The 23,223-nt window shown below is 40.2% G+C and overlaps 1 protein-coding gene across 1 annotated transcript in view; it reads left to right on the top strand.

Annotated features, from left to right (window-relative positions):
* Positions 1-6,027: 6,027 nt before the first annotated feature.
* Positions 6,028-23,223, top strand: part of PDE4D (phosphodiesterase 4D) — a 654,770-nt gene continuing 637,574 nt past the window's right edge. The window contains exons 1-2 of the mRNA XM_035553451.2: positions 6,028-6,111; positions 6,697-6,740. The gene's annotated coding sequence lies outside the window, so the exon portion shown is untranslated. The remainder of the gene's footprint in view (positions 6,112-6,696; positions 6,741-23,223) is intronic.

The raw sequence follows: 23,223 nt of genomic DNA, 5'->3' as shown, positions 1-23,223 counted from the left end.
ATAAGTGCTGTATAGGTTTTTCCTTTCTTTGTACACAAAAAAGAGTCCTAGAGAGTCTGACTGAGATCTAGGCTTTATATATATGTATATGTATATATATATTAAAAAAAAAAAAGCTAATAAGAAAGCCTATCTTCATCCCTTTTCTATTCCTTCCTCACCCACCTCTCCCCACCACCTATTTGTTTTTTGTGGTGATGGTGGTGGGAATGTTTTCCACTAAGCATCCAGTACAGCTTACTTTCAAATATGGGACACCGGGCTGAATTAATTTTCAGTCTGACTAGGTACAGCAGTTCTATTACCAAAATCAATATTAGGTAGTTTTTTTTAACTGCAAAAATAAAAGTATTTACTAAACATCATGTTGTCTTAGAAGTTCTTTGGTGACTTCAAGCAATTCCATCTGAAGCACAATACCAGCAAGTCCATACAATACAGCATAATACTGAGCTGGCTTACATACTAAGGTGCAAGTGGTACAGACAAACTATACAGCACTGTTCTTCCTCTATGCAAAGCTGATTATCTATGAAAATTGCTTGCATTACTTCTGTGTTAAAGTTGTCAGTTAACTCTGCATCTAATAGTGAGTTTAGCACTGGCTGGGCTTGTTAACTTGTTCACTGGCTCTGAACCACTAGTACAAATGACTGCTTGAGATACTAAATTACTATATGTATAAAGGATTTTTTTCCCCCCTAAAAAAATCTGCGAAGTGAATTCTCTTTTCTGCTTGTTTTTGTAGCTACACAGTGTAATTTTAACTAGAGGTTACTTTTGTTTACTGTAAGCAGGAGTTTCAAATTCTTTTACGTACTGTTTTGCTAAATCATCACAATTACATGTTGGATGAGGTCCTTCTGCTTCTGACGTAGGCAGTGTATTCATGGATCATATGTTCCATTCCTTGCATATTTTCCATGTTTTTTTTTTTGTGCACTGTTCAAAAGATTTCCTGCACAAAACTACCATATAGAGTACAATTATCTTTTATGATCTATTTGTTGATGTTGCTGCTGTTTTAAGTAAAATAAGTGTCTGTAGATGTGAATAAGTTTTGTTTATTAAACTATTGTATGTTTGTTTATACCTCAAGTCACACTTGTTTCCTAATATTATCAGAGTAACCTTATTCTTCAAATTACATTCAATAGTGTATTATACCTGATGATTAATCAGATGAGTAAACAGAGTTTCTTCTGTAGACTGGCTGCAGATCACTGCTTGCATTGTTCATACCTTCTGTTTTCGATGCTCTCCTATTTTGTAGAATTTCCCTGCCATTTTTAGAGCTGGGTATAATAGTAATATGCCTTTCTCTCCGTATATTTTTTAAGTTTCAATGGCAAGGGATGATTTTATAGCTACCTCCTTCTATATAGTTACTGTATATATAGCTGCTCCATGCAGAGAAATAGTTACCATCACATCCCCGTGAACTTCATGGATTGCAAGCAATCCTAGTAAAGCTAAGCACAAATACTTTCTGCAGAACCAAGTGAATGCTGTGGATGTTCCAGCTTGTATGTATCAGTTCACCTAAAGTTCAGACACTCTTGGAACTGCAGGGATAATGGAATGTGAAACTTAAAGGATGAGCAGCACGACCAACAGTGAGGTTGGAAGCATGTTGAGAAAACTAAAACACATTTAATATATATAATATATAATTTTGCACTCTTCTCCTGGACAACCTAATCGCCATTGATATGAGTAGCCTTTTTTCACAGGTTCCAACTTAGCTGAGGAGAGAGGAGGAAGGAAGCAGATGCAGTGAATACTTTCCCATGCAGCCAGCTGCAATTGTCAAGCTGCCTCATGCACACCTAGGTGTGCCTGCCTCTTCCAATCAGTTAAGCATTCAAAGTCTACTGTGCCTAGACACTTCCATGTATGAAAATGGGATTTCCCTTCAGTCTGCCAGAAAGACTAACCTCCAGGCAGATAAGTGTTGAAGCTCCTACTTGATATGCTTTCCTTTCAAGCTGTGTGCTATAGTGTTTAAAAGGTTTTCAGCTAACAGAAGTATTTTAAGTATTGACAAAGAGAAATGGTTTATGGGTGAACCATTATAAAAAAAAAAAGGCAGAGGCATGAATTATTTTTAAGGTTGCTGACTTTCTGAGTAGATATGACATTAATGCCAGTGTGGCAGGCCCAGAAGCCCAATAAATCAGGGAGTTCTGACAGACAGGAAGAATTACACACAGAAAGCGCCTATTATGGAGGTGAATAATTTAACAAGATAGGAAAAAATGAAATGCCAAGGATATGATATCTTAAGTAGTGAAGGATTAACTTTATTGCCCTAGCTCTCCCATTCCAGTTATTCAGTGAAAGTTTTTTCTTTGCTGCAGATTTCATTTCAGTAAATTATTTGGTTGTAAATGTAACTACAGAAAACCGGCAATGTGATACTCTGTAGAGTTACACAGTAAATAAGGGATCAGTACCAATATATTTTGGTACTACAGTGGATTTTGTTTTCAAAACACTGAGTGTGCGTGTCAGGCTGTACATCTCCTGCACTGGTGGAAATGGAGGTAATGCTTTTTGTGAACTTGAGAAGAAAAATCCAAAGACTGCCATTCTCTTAAGGTGTAGGTGAGAGTATTTTTTTTTTTTTGATAGAGAGAGAGAGGGAGAACTGGAGCTAGCACCTTCACTTTTGAAGTGGGGGGAAGCAGAAGGTGTAAGAGGGGTGTTTTTGGCAGGGAGGTGTGGGAAGAACTGTCCCTCCTCCCTGCAGAGCCTGCTGTGGTCTCAGTGGATGGTGGGGTAGAAGGGGGGACTATGAAGTCTATATGTGTGAGAAAGGCAGTGCTCTATTTGAATTAGCCTGAAAACAAGCAAATGAACAAACAAAAAAAAAGCAAAAACAAACCAAAAAAAAAAAAGAAACCCTTTGCATATGTCTCTCTCTATATTCACCTATCTGTTTGGTTAGTGAATACTTTTCTTTGGAAAAGGCTGTTCCTCAGTTATTGCGGAAAGAAACCAGATGGTAATTGCTTTATTTTCCTCATGTTATGGCACCAGAAAGCTGAAACTGAAACTTAATGTTTCTGTTTCCTTTTTTCTTTCTTTTTCTTTTTTTCCTTTTCCTTTTCCAGCCAGATACCTGGCTTGCAAAGGTGGTCATCTCAAATTCCAAGCCTGAGAAGCCCTTATAAATTTTTAATACTTGTTTAATTTGTTAAATGTTGCATTCCACCTTGTGGTGTTTTTTTTTTTTAATAGTAATTTTTCATCAAGAGCTATTTAAAAGGATGCAGTGCTAAAATAGCTCATGATTATTACATGTAGTGATATACTGGAGACCTGGGGAGGAGACTGCTTAGGTATGCAAAAAGACCCGATTCATGAGATTAAAGGCTTCCATTTCTCTAATTCAAGTAATGATGCCCAGCAGGACAAGGGGGTCCAGATGGTCATCTGCAGCTACTAGCTGTTTCCTGGGTAGATATCTAAAGCTGCAAAATATGTGTAGAAACTGTCAAATTTGATGTCATGACTGCAAACATTGGAGTGGATTTTATCAAAGATGTCTTGCCTAGCAGATTTCTGAAATGATTATAAAGCATGGATTACAAGAAGGAGGAGAAAAGGGAAGAAATGCGAAGAATAACTGTACTTAAAAAGGATTTAAACATGAAACAAGCAAACATACACGACTTCTACCCTTGTAAAGTTCATGCTAACTCATCCCAAAGTATCTCTGTTTTCATTCAACATTACTAGGATTTCTGTGTAAACAGCCTGACAGCTCCTTTAAAAAAATGTAGCTTTCCCTGTATTAAAATATTTCTCATGCTTCTTTGAGAGTAGGTAGAAATTAATCAACTTGAAGAATTTAGTGGGCTTGTGTACAGGAAGATAGTTCTGTAAGGACAAAATTTGATTCTTGTCTTGTCAGATCCCTAAGTATTTTTCCTTAGGTGAAACCATATATATATATATGTATATATAAAATAATAATAATATATATAATATATATAAAAAATATATATTTTTTATAAAATTGGAATTGAAAACAAAATGTTTTATGTTAGCTTGAAACACTCAAGAAAAGTTATTCAGTAGAAAATGTTAAAGTGTTGTGTGTTTATTTCAAATTGGTCATCCCGCCTTTTCAAAACCATGGAATTTCCCAGGAGGGACAACTTGGTCTGCATGTGCTGTAGTGTGTAAATCCTAGCCTGTCCTAGATTGCTTCAAGTGTTTCTGTTTTTGGTTATTTATTGAAGACATTCTTGTTTCTTTCCTTTTTCTCTCTGGAAAATGACGGTCTTTTAAATCTTAAGCCCTTCATTTCTTTAAACTAGGAGCATGCAGATGGCTTTCCGGTAAGGGCTGCTCATTAATGCACTGAACAGCCACCTGTGGTCTGAAAAAAAATCTTACTCTAATCAGATTTTATGGAAGGATATTTCGTATTAAGCAGTAACGTTATATTTAAATTAAGAGCAGGAGAGCACTGAAACAATTGCATAGGAAATATGAATTCTGTTTGCATAGCTTTCTGTCAATAATGTTAGAAAAGAAAAAAAAAACGCTCATAAGGAGGATGGTTCTCTTCTGAAATGCTTTAGCCGATATCGCAAGTGTCTGAATATAATACCAGACATCTGATTTTAATGGAAGATTTGCCCGTTGATTGAAATTTATCCTGTTGTTTCAACAGCAAAACTGTGATTTTCCTCTTCTCCCTGCCCCTTGTTTCATGCTCCCCTCTCTCTACACAGAAAGCAATCCTAGATAAGCAGATTAATATGTGGGATAGCTCCTCTTCATTGTTCTGTGCCGCACTTCCAGCTTTTTGTAGCCAGTTGGACTTGTTAGGAGGAGCTAACTGATTGGTTGTTTCCTGGGCTCCGTTTCATAAATTATAGCCCAGCAAGCATGAGCATGATTCCTACAGTTGCAGTAATCCAGAGGCCTGTCAGTTCCTGACTTCATGCATGTTTATTTCTACTTGTTTTATAATATTGCCCTGGAATTTCCTGTCTTAGATAGCTTGCTATTGCATCTTCAGGACTCTGTGAGTAATTTTGACTTTCTCAACTTTGTTAATTAAGTACTGTAAACAAGAATGCTTGTGTTCGGGAAGTAGTTCATTAGTAGCTAGCCTTTGAGACTCTGTGCTGTATCAGCTCAGGTACAGTTAACTTTGTAGCTCTTCTCCTGCCAGGGCTAACGGAGCTTCACTATGCTGTGTGTGGTCAGTGCTGTTGGGGTTCATCCATTTCTGAAACCAGCTGTGTTTGATCTTCATGTTTTTGTGCTCCTGTAGTCAAATATAATGATGTTGCTTTACCTAATCAATGCGTATTGCATGTCTTCTGCTGCTGTCATGTTTCTATACTGTTTGTACGTTGTACAGTAGTAATTGTAGTCGAACTATTGAAGGAATGCACAATATTCTCAGTGTACTATATAAATACCCCCCCCCCCCCCCCCCCCCCCCCCAAATTTCTCTAAATAAGAACAGACATACTGGTAAAAAAGCTGTGTTAACAGCTAGTATATTAAACAACTGTATAGCTTAATTAACCCCTTTTTCACATGGTGCTATAGTGCTTTTCCTAATCTGTAGGGGTTGTTTCTGTAGCAAGCTAAATGCCAGCATGTTAGAGTTCACACATTTTAAAAACAAAAACTACTCACAGTGAATTAGAAACCAGTGGGAAATGCTATTCAGGATCTGCAGTTTAATCAGATGGAGTTATCACAGTGACTCCCTCGTTGGTTTCCTGAGATAGCCGGGTGTTACCTCTGTGCGACTGGGGCTTAAAACAATGGAGCAGCAGATTGAAATCAGAAATCAGAAAGCTACCAAGCTAGTGCACTACACCTCTCTGGTAAATGCTACAAGGTCATATTCATTGCTATAAATGCAATGAACTTCATTCATGCAAAGGACTTTCCACATTGCTTGTTTTTCCACTGGAAACATCATTTCATTGTGTGGTGTAATAAAGCTAGCGTTTGTGGGTAAATAGCTTGGTTTATACTAAGAAGTGCATACTTTCTGCAAGCAGGATATAAGCCTACACTGTTCCTTAATAGCTTTCCTTCTTGAAGCTGTAGCTTTTCAGATGGATTTGTGTGAGTAAAGAATTTTAAAATAGTAGAAGTTCTTCAGATAGGTGACTTGCTCTTTGCACTGAATTTTATAGCTTCCAGGGGTATAAAATGCATTTGCAAAACTTCTGTAAAATCATTTCATCAGCAAAGACATTATCTTTTGAACCTGAAAAATAAGAATGAAATTTTGAAATTTCATTTATCCTTATTGTAAAAGTCTAATTTCACGTAGTGTTTGGCTACATTTTCAACTTTCAAAGCAGTTAGAAAAGAATTAACTGTTGAATTTATATTTAACATTGAAGTAAAACAATTTAATAGTGGTTTTATGCTTATCGAACTACTTTTTGTAAAGAATGTGTGTTTGTGTGTGGATTACTTCAAAGGGTCAGTTACAAATACTGTGTCCTGGAGTGAATGCAGTATTGCTTTTTGTACCTCTTGCATTGTAATGCATAGAATCAAGCAGACGATCACAAAACGAAAGTTAATTCTGCTGTGATACTGTTGAAAGTACTTTTGTTAGAAGTGGATCAGCAAAACAAACTGTTTAGTTCCTCTAAATTGCTTTATGAAGTTGAACAAAAATGTGTTTTGTTCATGCAGGTAATATTTGAGATAACTTCTGCCAGCTCTGCCGTAGTGGTCAGGTATAGTAAATACATACGCTATTTATATATGTAATATAAAACCTAAACCACAGTGAAATTCATTTGACTGAGAAGGTATTCATTTAGTGAGTCAATGAATTATAGTATGAATTACTACTTTCTATGGATATTTCTAAAATAAGAAATCCAAAGTAGTTCTCTCAGAAGGGAAAAGCTGGACCAGCATAGTTTCTCTGTGACATATGCAAAACAGAGGGAAACAACTTGGTGAGGCACTTAACTTGGAGAACGTGGTGCTGTGGTCTGAACAGCCATGTGACTTGTCACTTCTCATTTGAATGAATGTTATCTCTGCCATGAAAGTTTTATTTATTTTTAAATCTTGTCTGGTTATTTAACTCTGAGTATTGCTACTTTATCTGAGCTCAAAAAAGTGAGAGACACCAACGTACGGGTAAAAAAAATGCAAGTTTAAAAGTGAGTTTCTTAAAGCAACATGTACGCTGTGATCTCAAGAGGAGTAATGTGGAAAATCAGTCTTCTGCTGTAGCTGAGTACATGAACTGTTTCAATACTGTTAATACCACTTTCCAGGAACTGGACCTTTACTGATACAGAATTCTATAGGTGAGATTTGGAATCTAGTGTACTGCAAGCAGTGCCTACAGGCTGGATCAAAGCCCTATTGTGCTGGATGCTGTTCAAACAAGTATTAAAAGGTTGTCCCTGCCCCTCTGAGATTATAAACCAAACAGGATGGTAGGCACTGGATGGAAGTACACACAGTTTAAACATAACCTTGGGCAAGTCACGGCAGGTCAGCAACTCAAGAAGGAATGAAATCCTGGGATATATCTGCGATATGATGTTGTATTAGACATACCTGTAGCAAAGAAGTGGGGCACTGGGGGGTCCACGACAGAACATCTGCTTGATCCTAGAAGTAGCAAAGGTATGTTTTGAGAAGGGTAATTACAGTTTTTCTGGACTAGGATCGAACATTGTACTACTTCCTGCATAGAGGCTTCCTTAATTCAGAGTTCAGTGCCTCCTGGACTATACAGACTCTTCTCAAGGGAAACTTTTTTTACCCTATTACATTAAATATTCCAATATTTTGCATCCACTTTAGGAAATCTGGACAGATGGATTTTTCAGAAATTTTCTAAGTTTTTCACAATTGTTTAGCAGAGTCTCAGATTTGCATTTGTATTTAGAACATGCCAGAGGCTTTTCTGTATAAATTAAAGGAAAGGTGGCCCAAGTTATAGCTTGTATATAGTCCCTACCTTGAGTCCTACTGGTTGTGCTGTATGCATTGGTATTTGACCTAGGTGGATAAAATTCATGCATGTTTGTCTGCTTAAATGTAAGACTGATATGAAGAAATGCTTTTGTACGTAATTTGGATGAGCTTATAAAAAGAACTAAAATCTTCTTTAAAGCTTGAAGGTCTAACGCTTTGCTAGTTAACTATCAGTGTAAAACTCAGGTGTCTGTTGTAGCAACATATTTACGTGAAAACTCTGATATGCTTTGGAAAATACTTTGCTAAACATTTTGGTTATAAATTTTCAGAACTATCTGCTCAGTCCTGCACTAGAGTCCTGCTCTGCTTCTGTGTCAAAGCCTCCTGATGGGCAGTTAATTCTAAGCCATTTGCAGCCAGTAGAAGCATTTCTTCCACCTGTTTCTCTGTGTGCCAGATGTCAGCTGTGGGAAGAAATCCCTACCCCCAAATTAAAATCAAACCAATCCAAAACAAAAACCTTCATTTTGACTTCTAAAAACAATGTGCCCATCTTAGCCACTGCCCTTCATGCAAACAACTGACAGATGTGATCCTACAAAACCACAGAAAGGCATGAACATTGCTTGGTAGGGCAGTTAGTGCAAGCCCTTGATTCTGCTAATAATTCATGTCAGGTTTGGGAATTAAGCAGAGGTTTGCCTAAGTAGAGGATCTGACAGGGCCTTATGCCACTGTGGCTATCTAGTATCGCTTGAATTACAACATTAAGGAACTTTAAGTCTGGCACTGCTTATGCTGGAAATATTCTGGTGTTCCTCAGTTTTAGAGATCTAAAATACTTTGGTTTTACAGAAGAAACATATTGACACGGCTGGGTTGTTGTCGTTTAATGTTATAACCTTTCATGCAAAACACACAAAGTTCACAGGAAAAAAAAAAAATGCTTTGTCCAAAGTGTACTGCACTTCTCATTTGTTTGTGGTGGTCAGCATACATTTCTGAATTACCTCTGCATAATATAAAGATTATTCTAGAGCTTGAAAAAAAAATAAATAGCTGAAGATTAACAGCAACATTTTTTTTCTTTTTAAATGGGACAAGTGTTGCTTCCTTCCTGGCTGATCATTTAGAGTTACAACAATATTGGAAAAGAAAAAAATGTAATAACATCAGTACGATAATGTATTATATCCTCTTTAGACAGCATAGAAATGTATTCGTGGTATGTGTCTGTTGAGAGATCTTGTCACATTCAAAGCTGTAGAGCATGTGAAGAGAGAAGAGGAGAGGAGAAGAAAATCTACAAGGGAAAAAAAAAAGAGTTTGATAGGAGGAACCAGAAGGGAAGAAGTGGGAAAGTTAAAGATAAAATTAGCTGTTCAAATGAAGGCCTCCAAAGTATCTCAAAAAAAAAATTATATACTCTTAAATGAAGCATGTGATACAATTTAGCCCAGAGGGGAATAAGAAAATCTTCAGGAGTATTATTAATGAGGCAGCTCTTGGCAACCTTGTATAATTTTATCATTACAGTTGCTTTCTGTAAACAGTCATGCAGTGCATGTACTAAAATACAATTCAAAGTTGCACGGCTGGGTGTTCATAACAGGTGAGCATTTACGGTTTTTATATATGAGGAAAATGCCTGAAGCAAAAAGGGTACAGGTTCTCTGCATGTATTTACAGTCTCAGGGTCAAGGATAGGGTTGCTTTAGCTTCCTTTTGTGTATCTGAAAGAGTAATAATCTGTTCTTGTGTCCCAGCTTGCTTTCCCTGAATGAAAGTATTGCTGCACAAAGGAGAATACAGACATATTTCAGTTTTCAGGCAGCAACACAAATATTCTCCCAAAGTACCAGTGCTCCTGGCTGCTGCGCAGAGAACTTGCTGTTCCTTCAGGGGCTCACTGGATCTTGCTGTTCACCATACTAGAAATGAGTGTCTTCTGCATTAAATAACCTGCCAAGGAGCTTTACCTGCCAGAATGACTCGGATAGCTAGCAAAGATCAGGTCTGCTATAGCCTAGGATCTAAATTATAGGACACACATATTCTGTTAGCTTTCTTGATGCATCATGTTCTCATTTCTCTCTCCAGTTCTGCCAAACCAATACAAACCAAAACGTTTCTTGAATTTTCATTATCAGAGGCACTCCAAGGACTGCAAGCATAATGTATGAAGGCTGCCAAACTCAGAAATGAAATGATTCCACCTCAGCAATAGATTTGGAAAGATGATGAAAGAAGAGAAATGGCTTTGTGTATTATCTGTATGGAATTTGTTGTGTATACAACCAGCTGTGGATTGATGTGTGAAGGGTTGATGTGTGTTTGGAAATTGGCAGAAGGCAAGTTAGAAGCTGAAGTGGAGGACCAAAGAAAAGGTGGCTTTATGGCCTGCAACAGAAAAGGATCTAGATGGAGACCTCCAAGGACCTGCAGGGCTGCTGAACTGTTTGTTGAACTGAGCTGGCACAGCCTGAAAAATATTTAGTACTCAGTTGCATCAGAAAAACAGAGTTTATAAGGGATGTGAATGCCACAAAAACAGATTAATCAAATACACACTTGTCTGTGTTTATCCCAGATAACTCTCTTATATTTTAAACTTTATGGTTATTGTTTAAAAAGAGAAGAGAAGAAAAGAATTGTAATTGACCACTGTATGTAGCTATCTTACTCAATAGGAGAGAGAAATATAATTGATCTTGCTTGAATAGCTGAATTTTGATATGCGACCCAAGAAGTTTTCAGTGAGAGTTGTATTTCCCCTATTCTTATTCTGTCTTATTCTTATTCTTGCTTATTCTGTCTTACAATTTTGAAAATGTAGGCCCTTACTTAACATGAAGCTCCTTAGCATAGTTATTTCTACACCATAAATGTTTTATTTTGCATGTCTTATTTGTAATGACACACACTCAAAACAGAGTTAGTGTGGTGTTGTACACATGTAAAAATATATATGCACAGCTTAAAATTGAATTTTGATGCTGACTTTGTTTACTGTTTTTAAATTTTAAATGTAAGATTTCATTCAATCCATACCAAAATGTTTTAGTATTTTAAAATTAATCTTTAATAGTTAAGAAGTTGAAATGTAATCTTTCTATTCTTTATTTAATTATCTACGGATCTGATCCTTCCCAAGCTCTTTGAGATCTGGGTATTGATGTGAAGGGTTGTAGATTCATTAATTTACAGATAATGAGTCTGTGTTAATTTCTATCCTTCTGCCTCTTCTTTCCTGCCTCATGAGTAAAGCAATATGGAAGATAAGATATATGTGTATGAGAAAGTGTTTTTTCCTTTAGTCTGTCATGGTTTTGGCTGAGATAGAGTTAATTTTCTTCCTAGAGGCTTCTCTGATGCTGTGTTTTGGACATCTGATGAAAATATTGATGATAACACCTTGACGTATTTAATTGTTGCAGAGCAGTGCTTGCACAGAGTCCAGGACGATTCAGCTCCCTGTGCTGCCCTGCCAGCAAGGAGGCTGGGGGTGCCCCAGGAGCTGGGAGGGGACACAGCCAGGACAGCTGGCCCAGGCTGGCCAAAGGGGTGTCCCACACCTTGTGGTGTCTTGCTCAGCAATAAAAACTGTGGTTAAAAAAGGAAGAAGGAGGGGTGATGGCGTTTGTCTTCCCAAGAAACCATCACATGTGATGAGCCTTGCTTTCCCGGGAGTGGCTGAACACCTGCCTGCCGGTGGGAAGTAGTAAATGGATTGCTTGTTTTGCTTTGCTTGCACACATTGATTTTGCTTTACCTCACAAGCTGTCTTTATCTCAACCCATGAGTTCTTGCATTTTTACTTTTCTGATTCTCTCCCCCATCCCACCTGGGGAGGGTGAGCAAGTGGCTGGGTGGTGCTGAGCCAGGGCCAAACCACAACAGCCTGTGATGCATACACAGACATAAAATTACTGTTAGATCCCTATGTGTATAAATCTTCATTACACAGAGAAATGCTATAAAATCCAAATTAGATGCGTAACTGGTCTTAAAATTAAATTGAGGGCTTGCTTTTTAATATTCCACTTTTCAGGATCTGAATACTTTATACTGCTTCTGGAGTGAACTCACATGGAGGCTTGAACATCTGTGGCCCATCCATTTAAACAGATGGCAAGATCTGTGATGTCCCAGGCCTTTGCAGCGTCTGGCACAAGTGTGTTTATACATCTACCTATCTTTGGCCATTAAAAAGTCTGGCCTTGTTCCAGCCATTTGGTATATGAAATTTCTAGCTGCATGCTTCCCTTAGACTTGAGGGACATGAAATCTGTTATTTGCCTCTGTTATCTCCACATTGATGTTTCCTATGAAGATATTTAATTATGGACAGGGGGGTATTTGTTAATTACTGGCTTGTTTTATGAGGGGTTCTCATACAGTGGATATAGCACAGCATGTGTGTATATAGCAAATAAAACAATTAGCTGAGGCCTGAAAAGACCAGTTATTGATAAGCTCTGTATTTAATTAAAATGAAAAGGTATCAGATCATCTACCTGATGCCTTGCTAATCAACATTTTTTATTTTTATTTTTAAAAAAATTAAACATAAGACTCTTTTTGAAAAACATCTGTTGCTCTGAATCATCTGTCCAAGTTTATTTGGATGAAGCCAGCTACTCCTGATGGCAAAACAGAGTTTGAGAACATAAACCTCAGTCATTACAGCCATTTCCTGAAGTGTTCTCACAGAAATAATATTAAGGTCCTTTATGAAAACATTCACATTCAGTTGCCTGGTCATGTGTTGAACTGTGGGGATATTGATACGTAGGCTAACCCACAGGAAGAGAGTGATACTGCTGGCATTCCCCTCAAAGCAGCAATCTTCTAGTAATATTTCTGTGCAAGAGAAATTATGAAAGACAGCATTTAAAATTCACAAAAAAAAGGTAGCACTAGAAAATAGCTTCATCAATGCCATGGGGCTATAGGGCCTTCTATTTCCAGCTTTGGAGTGTAATAGGAAAAAACAGCAATAGCAGAAAGAAGGAAAACAACAACAGCAACAGCAACAACAAAACTATTTTTCTGCAGGGCATTTAGCAATATTTATTGGTGTAGTTGGTAGTATGGGGAAAAGAGTCTGGAAAAATGCATACAACAACCCTTTCAGAAGCCATTAATTGAAAAGCCAAGAAATGTCTTCCTCACTTAAGAATGCATTTAGCAATTGGACTGAGAGATTTGAAGGCAATGCTTTATGGCCTGAAGATTTTTCTGGATGTCTTGTTCTAGATTCTTTCTGAAATTCTGCACTTGTTGTTTTTAACAGAAGAAGAATTTCATAGTTTTGGCTTTTATTTTCCCCTAGCTTCAACTACTGTCTCTTAATTCTCTCTCTTAGTGACTCTTATTGCAGCTTAAGAGCAAAATATCACCTTCTAAGTCTGTTATTAATCTGTGATAAAATCATTATAAATATTTTCCAGTGCTGGCTAAGATTCTAAGTTTTTTAACATAATCTCTGGTTTCAGATAGTCTTGATCCGTCTCAGCTATGTGAAGCATTTCTTTAAAATTTCTCTCTTCATTTGAAGCTTTTCACCCTCAGAAGGTTTTCATGGCTCATCGCAGTTGTCACATTCAGAGATACTAAGCAATTTACCATGCGTCTGTGCGTTAGGATGGTCTGTTCTGGAAAAAAAATACACTTATTTTCTTCTACATTTGTTCTCCCTCGAATCTGTTTTTTCATGATATTTCTAAGATCAAAATTCACTGCAAGGTGACCACTAAAAGTTATAAATGTGCTTTTCTGATAGTAAGCAAAGTCTGTGTTGTTATTGGGATTTATTTATTTATTTATTTATTTGAAAAGGTAGCTGTTTGCAAGACTGCTGGGTCAGAATCCTTAATAAAGTACGGATGAAGTACACACTGGTCCTGAGTCTATGCACTCATCTTATTCAGCTCTAGGTCCCATGGCTCTAAAATATAATCCAGGCTTTTTGTAGGGCAAAATATTTATATACATATATATATATATATATTTACCTCTCTCTGTCTCTGGAGGAAAACATTTGAAATGATGTTAAAATTATGATTTCTTGCAGAAAATTTCCTGCAGGTTAATTTTTTTTAGTACAAAATGTGATGTGTCTACTGTGCTCCGGAGTCTGGCAGGAGCACTTGATGGGTGTATCTGAGGGTATGAAGCCAGCTGAAAGGTTAAGGGAGACAGCCGTGGTCAACCCTTGTCCTTTCCTCCTGATGGGAATGACTCCTGTGACGTGCCACCCTTCCAGTCGTGCCTGGCTGTCATCCCACCATGCAAGCCGGCACAGTCAGTACCATGCCAGCAAACTGTTTGCTGTTCCCATGGAAGATGAGTGGCCCAGGATTCAAGCTTGCACCCCAGCCACATTTTGTTTGGCTTTCAGGAGTACAGGTCTATCCGCTGTGTTTCCTCTTCATTTTACAGTCGTATTTTGTTTGGGTAACTTCTCAGCCTATACTGACTGACCGGCTCCCCGACAGGCTCTCTGCTCTCACCAACCAACTGCCCTCTGTTTGCCTAATGCAGTTCCACAAAGAAAACCTGGCAGGTAAGAGGAATTCCTCTTTCTAGATTAGGGACTCTGTGTGCTTTCCCTCTTGTTGGATGCATGATCTCTGCAGCACCCGGTGACAGTGGCTTTGTCACTGTAGCTTTCAAATGGCCGTTACTAAGTGACCCTGAGGGTGCAGATCTAGACCAGCTTCCCTTTCCTGCTTCAGTTGTATTGCTCTCAAGTGTTCTGGGAGTTTTTTTACAAAAAGACTTGAGAAAACTTCAAGTTGAACAGCACAAATTGAGGTTTTTCCACAGGAGCTTGTCTCTAGGCTCATTGAGAGGTTTATATTTACAGTGTATTGACATCCCAAAGAAAGAACACAATGTTTTAAAGCATGAAAGAAGTTAAGCTAATGATTTCAGTGGAAGTATGTGCTTGAAATTAGGCAATAATGAAACACCTTGCTGTCTTCTGTTAAAAATGCATTTCAGAGATTCACAATGAAAAGGTTGAGAATGTAACTTTCCCCCTACTTTCTAGTTTGCACTTTTTATATTAAGCTCACTAGTTTTTGTTGTTCATCAGGATAATCCATAATCCATAGCCAGTTTAAAAGGCAGAGATTTTTTTTTTAAGCATTTTGTATTTGCGTAGAGTGTTTTCATTGATTTGCTTAACACCACAGTATGTCTGACATCAGTATATCCAGTAGTACACAAGTATTTTAATTTGGACCAAGTTTCTGCCTTCTTGGTCAAAAAATAAAAATAAAAAATCTTACTGTGCTGCTTCAGGGAGTTGATTGATATGCATATAAAGTCAAATGTCCAAATTTTCGATCAGTGGTTCCTAGGGAAATCTGAAGTAACATATTGATGTTGCTTCTGGGAGTTAATTCATGAATAGACATTCTGTGAATAGAAAATTGTTTCTGACTGGTAACATGTATAATACATATATAATATGCATTATATATATACGTCACCAGGCAAAATAATTCTGGCCCTGAAGCTACTATTGAACAATAAAGATTTACAGGTGCTGCTTTGTGTGTAAAATCTTGCTGACACACGCATTAAATATTTTAGTGTGCTATACTCTATGATGATCAGATATTGACTAATGACTGAACTAAGACAGCTGAACTGAGAGGCAAATCATACAATTATGATAGAATGGCAATTTATAATAAAATATTTGTTTTATCATTATTCCTTTTTTCCCTCCTAGTTGCTACTTAAATTCATTTTCTCATCAGATTTGTAAGTGATCAGCTGTCAAACACTAATTTTGGGATTCAATTACACTTTTTATTAATAAGTCAGTGAAATAGCTTATATAAGACCATGTAAATCAAGCTGCAAATAGCTTATTTTAAAAGCAGCATAGTGCTAAAAGCATTTATAATATTAATCCATTCATGAAATTGCATTTTAAGCTTGATCATTCCAAAAGCCCTAGATTTAAAGCCATGGCAAGAATTTACACCATACTCAATTCAAAGGAAACAAATATAAATCACCATTGTGTTGACATGTGTTTGCACCTGGTCCCTGATTTTGGTTCGGATCTCTGAAACCAAAGTGCAGGTCACAGAAAACATGCAACTATAGGAAGATTTTAGAGCTAGTACTGCCAGTCCCTACTGTGCAGATGACTCAATAAGGGAAAGAGTACAAGCCTGGGCAGCAGTTTGAGCTGCATTTTCTGCCTCAGGGGCAGTCCCCTGCAGAATTCTGGGTTTAATTTCATCTTTTCTATGGGATTTTAATCTGCTGGTTACGGCTATCTCTGTGTGTCCACGTATCTCTCTTCCTCCTGTACTCTAATCCAGTCCTCACCTTTGGCAACATCTCCTATACTTCCTCGTGTCAACCTACCACAGCTTTTTCACTCTCTTATCTCAATAGCCATGCTGATTTCCATTCTGACTGTCTTCCATTTCCCCTTCCTTTTAACTTCTCTGTGTCAGTCCTTCTCTTTTCTCTGCAGGCACTTTGACTCCCTGATGCATTGCTGTGGCTGCTTATGCCTTAGTACTCACCATGTCTCAAAATCAGTATCAATCTTGGAGAGGAGAGTCCTGGTGGTTACGGAAATATATACCTGGTCTGTATTTGGGATGTCAGTCCGTTATAACTCTGTCTGTACATGTGTCAACTGCATATCCTTCTCCGTCTTTTTGTGATACAGTGATGTCATGTCTACAGAAGTTGAGATAGGACAGAAGATGATCACTTAATCCAAGTCTTCTGAAAATTCAGCAGCAGGACTCAGTCCCTATAGTGCATATGTCAAGTTATCTGTTATTCCTACCTGACCTGCCAAGGTTTTATTACTTTGAAATATTTACAGGGCTAGCTGAAAGCAAATCTCTGTGTTTAATTTATCCAAATTTTCCTTTCATTGCATTTTCCAGATTTGCTGAACTCTATGGCCAACCTGTGTCCCAAAAATCAGTTTGAAGTAACAATCTGTTACGGGAAATTTCACTCGAAACAGATTAAGTTTGGCAAAATTTATCAGCAGAAGAAAATAGATTCACATGAGAGGAGTGGTAAAGGAATTTTATCTAAGAGGTGTAGTTTGAGGGTACTTAGTAGCCGTTATCTCATGTGCCATTTTTCTGTAAGGATGATAAGACAGGTGCTCACTTCAGAGATCTTTGAGAAGAGGAGGTCCTGGTGTCACTCAGACATGATGGCGCTAGGCTTGTTGGCAGACAGTTTCACAGTGATGAAATGATGGCCTCTGTGCTTTGCTTCCTCTTGTGGATGGGAGCTGGTTTACGTGTTTGCCCCTAAACCACTACAGGTGTGTTGTCATCTGAAAAAGCACATCTGCGTACCACCAGCATTAGCCTGGCTTGAGATACAGCTGACCATCTGGACCCTGAATTTCTCTATGATTCTTTCCAAATAAGGCTTAGAATTCCCCTCTGCTTCATAGTCATCTGGTTTTAATCCCATTTTTGGAGAGATATGTTGCTGATATGATACAGAGCAGACTCTGTGCAAGGAACAACGTTTTACCTTTAGTGTAAAGTTATTTTAGATTTTTTTTTTTTAATCTAGGTTTTGTTTTAGAGATTTGCTGGACAAGCTCATGTAAAAACATAGTTCTTCCTACTCAGATGTGTATTGAAAGCATTTTGCAAGACTTTGGACAAGTATTTCAGAGAAAATGGAAGGTTTAGGGCATTATTACACCAAATTTCTTAAGGTAATGTTATGCAAATTATGTAAATGTTAAGTATTATTAATTTGATATTTCAATTTGAAATTAGTTTTTTAGTGAATTTGAATTAGTTTTCCTTTGTTTAAAAAAAAAAAAAGCTTAAAAAAAACCCACATGGAAAGATTTTTTATTTCCTGCTTCAGTACCTGCTTCAGTATGGTGAAAGACAATGAAATAGTTTGGTTAAACAAAGACAGAGTTCTTTTAATTGCTTAAAAGAATATCTGTGTTGTTGAACATCTGACCAGTCCTTATGATACTACAAAGTTGTATGTGCAACTTAAATTCAGGAAAAAAATCATATTCTGTGTCTAACAGTCTTCTGTTTCCTTTTAATTACAGTAGATAGAATCACAGAACGTTAAGTTTGGAAGGGACCTCTGGAGGTCATCTGGTCCAACCTGCTCAAAGGAGAGTCACCTAGAGCAGCTTGTCCAGGACCCTGCCAAGTCGGTCCAATAATATTTCTGAATACTTTCCTTAGTTTCTTTCACTGTTTTTCTATTATAATATTTTTCCCATTTAAGACAAGCAACTGATGAAAGTGCCTACCATTATCTGTTTGACAGAGGTAATTCCCTTGGGTGGAAAAATATTTTTCCAGATGACTGTGCCCTTTAAAACAAAAAAAAGTTCCTTATAATAAAGAAGGACAAAAATCTCTCAGGCTATGGATATGATAAAGTTGGAAAATTCTTATAGAAATAAGTTTGGAAAAAACAGAAGTATGTCTGGGCTTTCCCAATTATCACAAACACGCAGGCCTGAGAAAAGCACTATGCCTACAAAATAAGGTGTTTTAGAACAAATAACAAGGATGTCTTCACTACAGCCAGTAAAAGATGGGTCAAACAGGAAAGAAAAATAGTATGTGTCTGAGTTTATCCCTAAACAGTTTGTAGAGTAAAGGTTATTTTCATTAAACCATGTATCTCTAGAATGAGCAGACTCGCTATTTGTTGACCAAAAGATAAAAGCTCTGCAGATTTTTGTATGTTCTCCTATAGTAAAAATACACATTGCCACATTGAGAAGAATGTAGCGGTAAATACTTGGATATTTACCTATGGTGGAGTATGGGAACTGCCTACCCTACTTTGTTCTTTACTTTTGTTGTTCTTCCTTTGTTGAATGTTTGTGTATTGCACAGCTGTTAGCATTTGTAATTTCCAAATAAGTCTTCATATGTCCTTTGTATAGATATTTCATTATGCAAAAGAACAGAGATCTAAACATAAGAATTAATGGAAAAAAAAATCTCTTTCAAAATAGTAGATAAATTAGGTATCATAACATGTTCTTTATGTGATTGCACTAAAAATTACAGGCATTTAGAAGGTGCTATAGAGTAAAATAGAAAAACCAAATGAGGGACATGTCTAAGAATAGTGATTTACTTAGAAGTCTTTCTCATGAGAAAACAATTTTAAGTAGGAAATGAAAAATGTGTGAAGCTCAACACAAGCTTTCTTGGGGAAGGCCCAAAGGCAGAGCGCAGCAGGATGGGGAAGAAGGCAGTGCTGAGTAGAGAAGAATTACCTGCCTCAGGGTGCTGGCAGCACCCCTCCTAATGCAGGCCAGAGAGCTGGCAGACTTCTTTGCTGATAGCCTTCTTTTCCTTCTTCTTGGTGTCCACATGGAGCACCAGGTGGGCTTCTGCAGAGCTGGGAGGTATCAGCTGTAGCAGCTGTGTGTGGGGGTCTCGCAGGCTGCAAGGGGTCGCTGCCTCCAGGGCTGTGGGAGACCTGACAGGCTATGGGGCAAGAGCATTTGGGGGTGGCCAAACACTGTGAGGGGCCGCTGTTCAGAGGCTGGTGGAAATGTGTGAGGCTCCCCGTGAGCATTCCTGGGGAAGGCCCAAAGGCGGGACTGTGGGATGGACATAGCTGGATGGGGAAGGAAGCAGAGGGCTCAGTGAGCCCGCTTCTCTCCGTGCCCATGTATCTCAGCTCCATGGAGTGCCGTTGTGATAATTGAAAGGGTTCCGTTTGTGCTTGGATGCCTGACGTCTCCGTCACTAAAAGAGCCACAGCGGCCAGTGCTCCAGCTCAGCTGAAGCCCAGGTAGAAGGAGGTGCTTGGTTGTTGGGGAAAGTATTAGCTCGTGGGCAGAGCTTGATCAAATGTCCGGCTTTTATATGACATGATTGTGATCAACACTGGTACCTGCTTTCTGACTTCAGTGGTAGTTTTATTGGTGTGCTGGAAAATAACTAAAAAGCCACAGAATGGTTGAGGTTGGAAGGGTCCTCTGGAGGTCTTGTTGTTCCACCCTCCGACTCAGGAAGGCTAACCAGGTGTCTCAGGACTGTGCTGAGATGGCTTTCGAGTATCTGCAAGCACGGAGACTGCGCAGCTGCTTGGCAGTGCAGTTCTGCTCGCTGTTCCAGGGGGTGGTTCTTGTGCAGAGCTCCTGCAGGACGAGCCTGGCTTTGGGAGTGAGAGGAACTGGGGTGCTGCTGCTGGGTCACATGAAATTTGGGTGTGGGTGCAGCGGTGGGGAGCCAGTGAGGCCAGGGCTGTCCTGGCAGAAGGAGCGGCAGGCCTTGAGGACCCGCAGCCCGGCTGTTGGTGGATGGGTTTGGAGGCCGCCGCCCTGGTGCTTGTCAGGCCGCTGCTGTTCAGTGACTGCTCCTGTCGGGGAGCTGGATGCACGGAGTCCAACCTAACACTGGCAAGTCCACCACAAAACCATGTCCCTAAGCGCCACATCGTACATGTCTCAAGTACTTCCAGGGATGCTGACTCCGCCACTTCCCTGAGCAATGCCACTGTTCCCCAAGCCTGTACCGCTGCAAGGAGTCGTTATGCCCCAGCTGTTGTACCCAGCATTTGGCCCTGTTGAATGCCATACAGCTGGACATGGCCCATCGATCTAGCCTATCGAGATCCCTCTGCAGGGCCTTCCTAGCCTCAACCAGATCAACAATCCCACCCAAGCTGGTGTCATGGGCAAACTCAGTGAGGGTGCACTTGATCCTCTCATGTGGTGGTTTTCACAGAATCACAGAATCGTCTAGGTTGGAAGAGACCTCCAAGATCATCTAGTCCAACCTCTGTCCTAACACTAACGAGACCTCCACTAAACCATATCACTAAGGACTACATCTAAACGTCTTTTAAAGACCTCCAGGGATGGCGACTCAACCACTTCCCTGGGCAGCCCATTCCAATGCCTAACAACCCTTTCAGTAAAGATGTTCTTCCTAATATCCAACCTAAACCTCCCCTGGCACAACTTTAGCCCATTCCCCCTCGTCCTGTCACCAGACACGTGGGAGAATAGACCAACCCCCACCTCTCTACAGCCTCGTTTAAGGTACCTACAGAGAGTGATGAGTTCTCCCCTGAGCCTCCTCTTCTCCAGGCTAAACAACCCCAGCTCCCTCAGCCGCTCCTCGTAAGACTTGTTCTCCAGACCCCACACCAGCTTCGCTGCCCTTCTCTGGACTCTCTCGAGCACCTCCATGTCCTTCTTGTAGCGAGGGGCCCAAAACTGAACACAGTACTCGAGGTGTGGCCTCACCAGAGCCGAGTACAGGAGGATAATCACCTCCCTAGACCTGCTGGCCACACTGCTTCTTATATAAGCCAGGGTGCTGTTGGCCTTCTTGGCCACCTGAGCACACTGCTGGCTCATACTCAACTGCCTATCAACCAGTATTCCCAGGTCCTTCTCGGCCAGGCAGCTTTCCAACCACTCATCTCCCAGCCTGTAGCGCTGCTTGGGGTTCTTGCGCCCCAGGTGCAGGACCCGGCACTTGGCCTTGTTGAACTTCATACAGTTGACCTCAGCCCATCGCTCCAGCCTATCCAGATCCTCCTGCAGAGCCTTCCTTCCCTCGAGCAGATCGACACACGCACCTAACTTGGTGTCGTCTGCAAACTTACTGAGGGTGCACTCGATCCCCTCATCCAGGTCATCGATAAAGATATTAAAGAGTACTGGCCCCAGCACTGAGCCCTGGGGGACTCCACTAGTAACCGGCCTCCAACTGGATTTGACTCCATTCACCACAACTCTTTGGGCCCGGCCATCCAGCCAGTTTTTAACCCAACAAAGCGTATGCCAGTCCAAGCCGCGAGCAGCCAGTTTCTTGAGGAGAATGTTGTAGGAAATGGTGTCAAAAGCCTTACTGAAGTCAAGGTAGATCACATCCACAGCCTTCCCCTCATCCACCAAGCATGTCACTTGGTCATAGAAGGAGATCAGGTTCGTCACGCAGGACCTGCCTTTCATAAACCCATGCTGACTGGGCCTGATCGCCTGCTTGCCCTGCAAGTGCCACATGATGACATTCAAGATAATCTGCTCCATGAGTTTCCCTGGCACTGACATCAAACTAACAAGCCTATAGTTCCCAGGGTCTACCCTCCGGCCCTTCTTATAGATGGGCGTCACATTTGCTAGCTGCCAGTCGACTGGGACCTCCTCTGATAGCCAGGACTGCCAATAAATGATGGAAAGCGGCTCGGCCAGCTCCTCTGCCAGTTTGCTCAGTACCCTCGGGTGGATCCCATCCGGCCCCATCGACTTGTGTACATCCAAGTGCTGTAGCAGGTCGCCAACCATTTCCTCGCGGATAGTGAGGGCCACATCCTGTTCCCCATCCCCTTCCACCAGCTCAGGGTACCGGGTATCCAGAGAACAACTGGTCTTGCCACTAAAGACTGAGGCAAAGAAGTTATTGAGTACCTCAGCCTTTTCCTCATATTTTGTAACTAAGTTCCCCCCTGCATCCAGTAAAGGATGGAGATTCTCCTTAGTCCTCCTTTTTGTGTTGATCTATTTGTAAAAACCTTTTTTGTTATCTTTAACGGCAGTAGCCAGATTGAGCTCCAGATGAGCTTTGGCCTTTCTAATTTTGTCCCTGCACAGCCTTGCAACATCCTCATAGTCCTCTTGAGTAGCCCGCCCTCTTTTCCAAAGATTATAAACCCTCCTTTTTCTCCTAAGCTCGAGCCACAACTCTCTGTTCAGCCAGGCCGGTCTAGTTCCGCGCCAGCTCGTCTTTGGGCACGTGGGGACAGACCGCTCCTGAGCCATTAAGATTTCCTTCTTGAAGAGTGCCCAGCCTTCCTGGACTCCTTTGCTCTTCAGAACCTCCTCCCAAGGGACTCTGCCAACCAGTGTCCTGAACAGCTCAAAGTCAGCCCTCCGGAAGTCCAAGACAGCGGTTTTACTGGTCCCCTTCCTGACTTCACCAAGAATAGAGAACCGAACCATTTCGTGGTCACTCTGCCCAAGACAGCTCTCGACCACTACATCTCCCACCAGTCCGTCACTGTTTGTGAACAGAAGGTCTAGCGGGGCACCTCCCCTGGTAGGCTCACTAACCAGCTGCGTCAGGAAGCTATCTTCCACGCTCTCCAGAAACCTCTTAGACTGCTTTCTCTAAGGGCTGTGTTGTGCTTCCAGGATATGTCTGGGAAGTTGAAGTCCCCCACAAGAACAAGCGCTGGCGATCTCACGGCTTCTGCCAGCTGGCTGTAGAACTCCTCATCTATCTCCTCATCCTG

The sequence above is a fragment of the Cygnus atratus genome, chromosome Z, assembly GCF_013377495.2.
Source record: "Cygnus atratus isolate AKBS03 ecotype Queensland, Australia chromosome Z, CAtr_DNAZoo_HiC_assembly, whole genome shotgun sequence".
NCBI lineage: Eukaryota > Metazoa > Chordata > Aves > Anseriformes > Anatidae > Cygnus > Cygnus atratus.
Note: the sequence above shows the minus strand (reverse complement) of the source record. Positions and strands in the feature narration are given on the sequence as shown.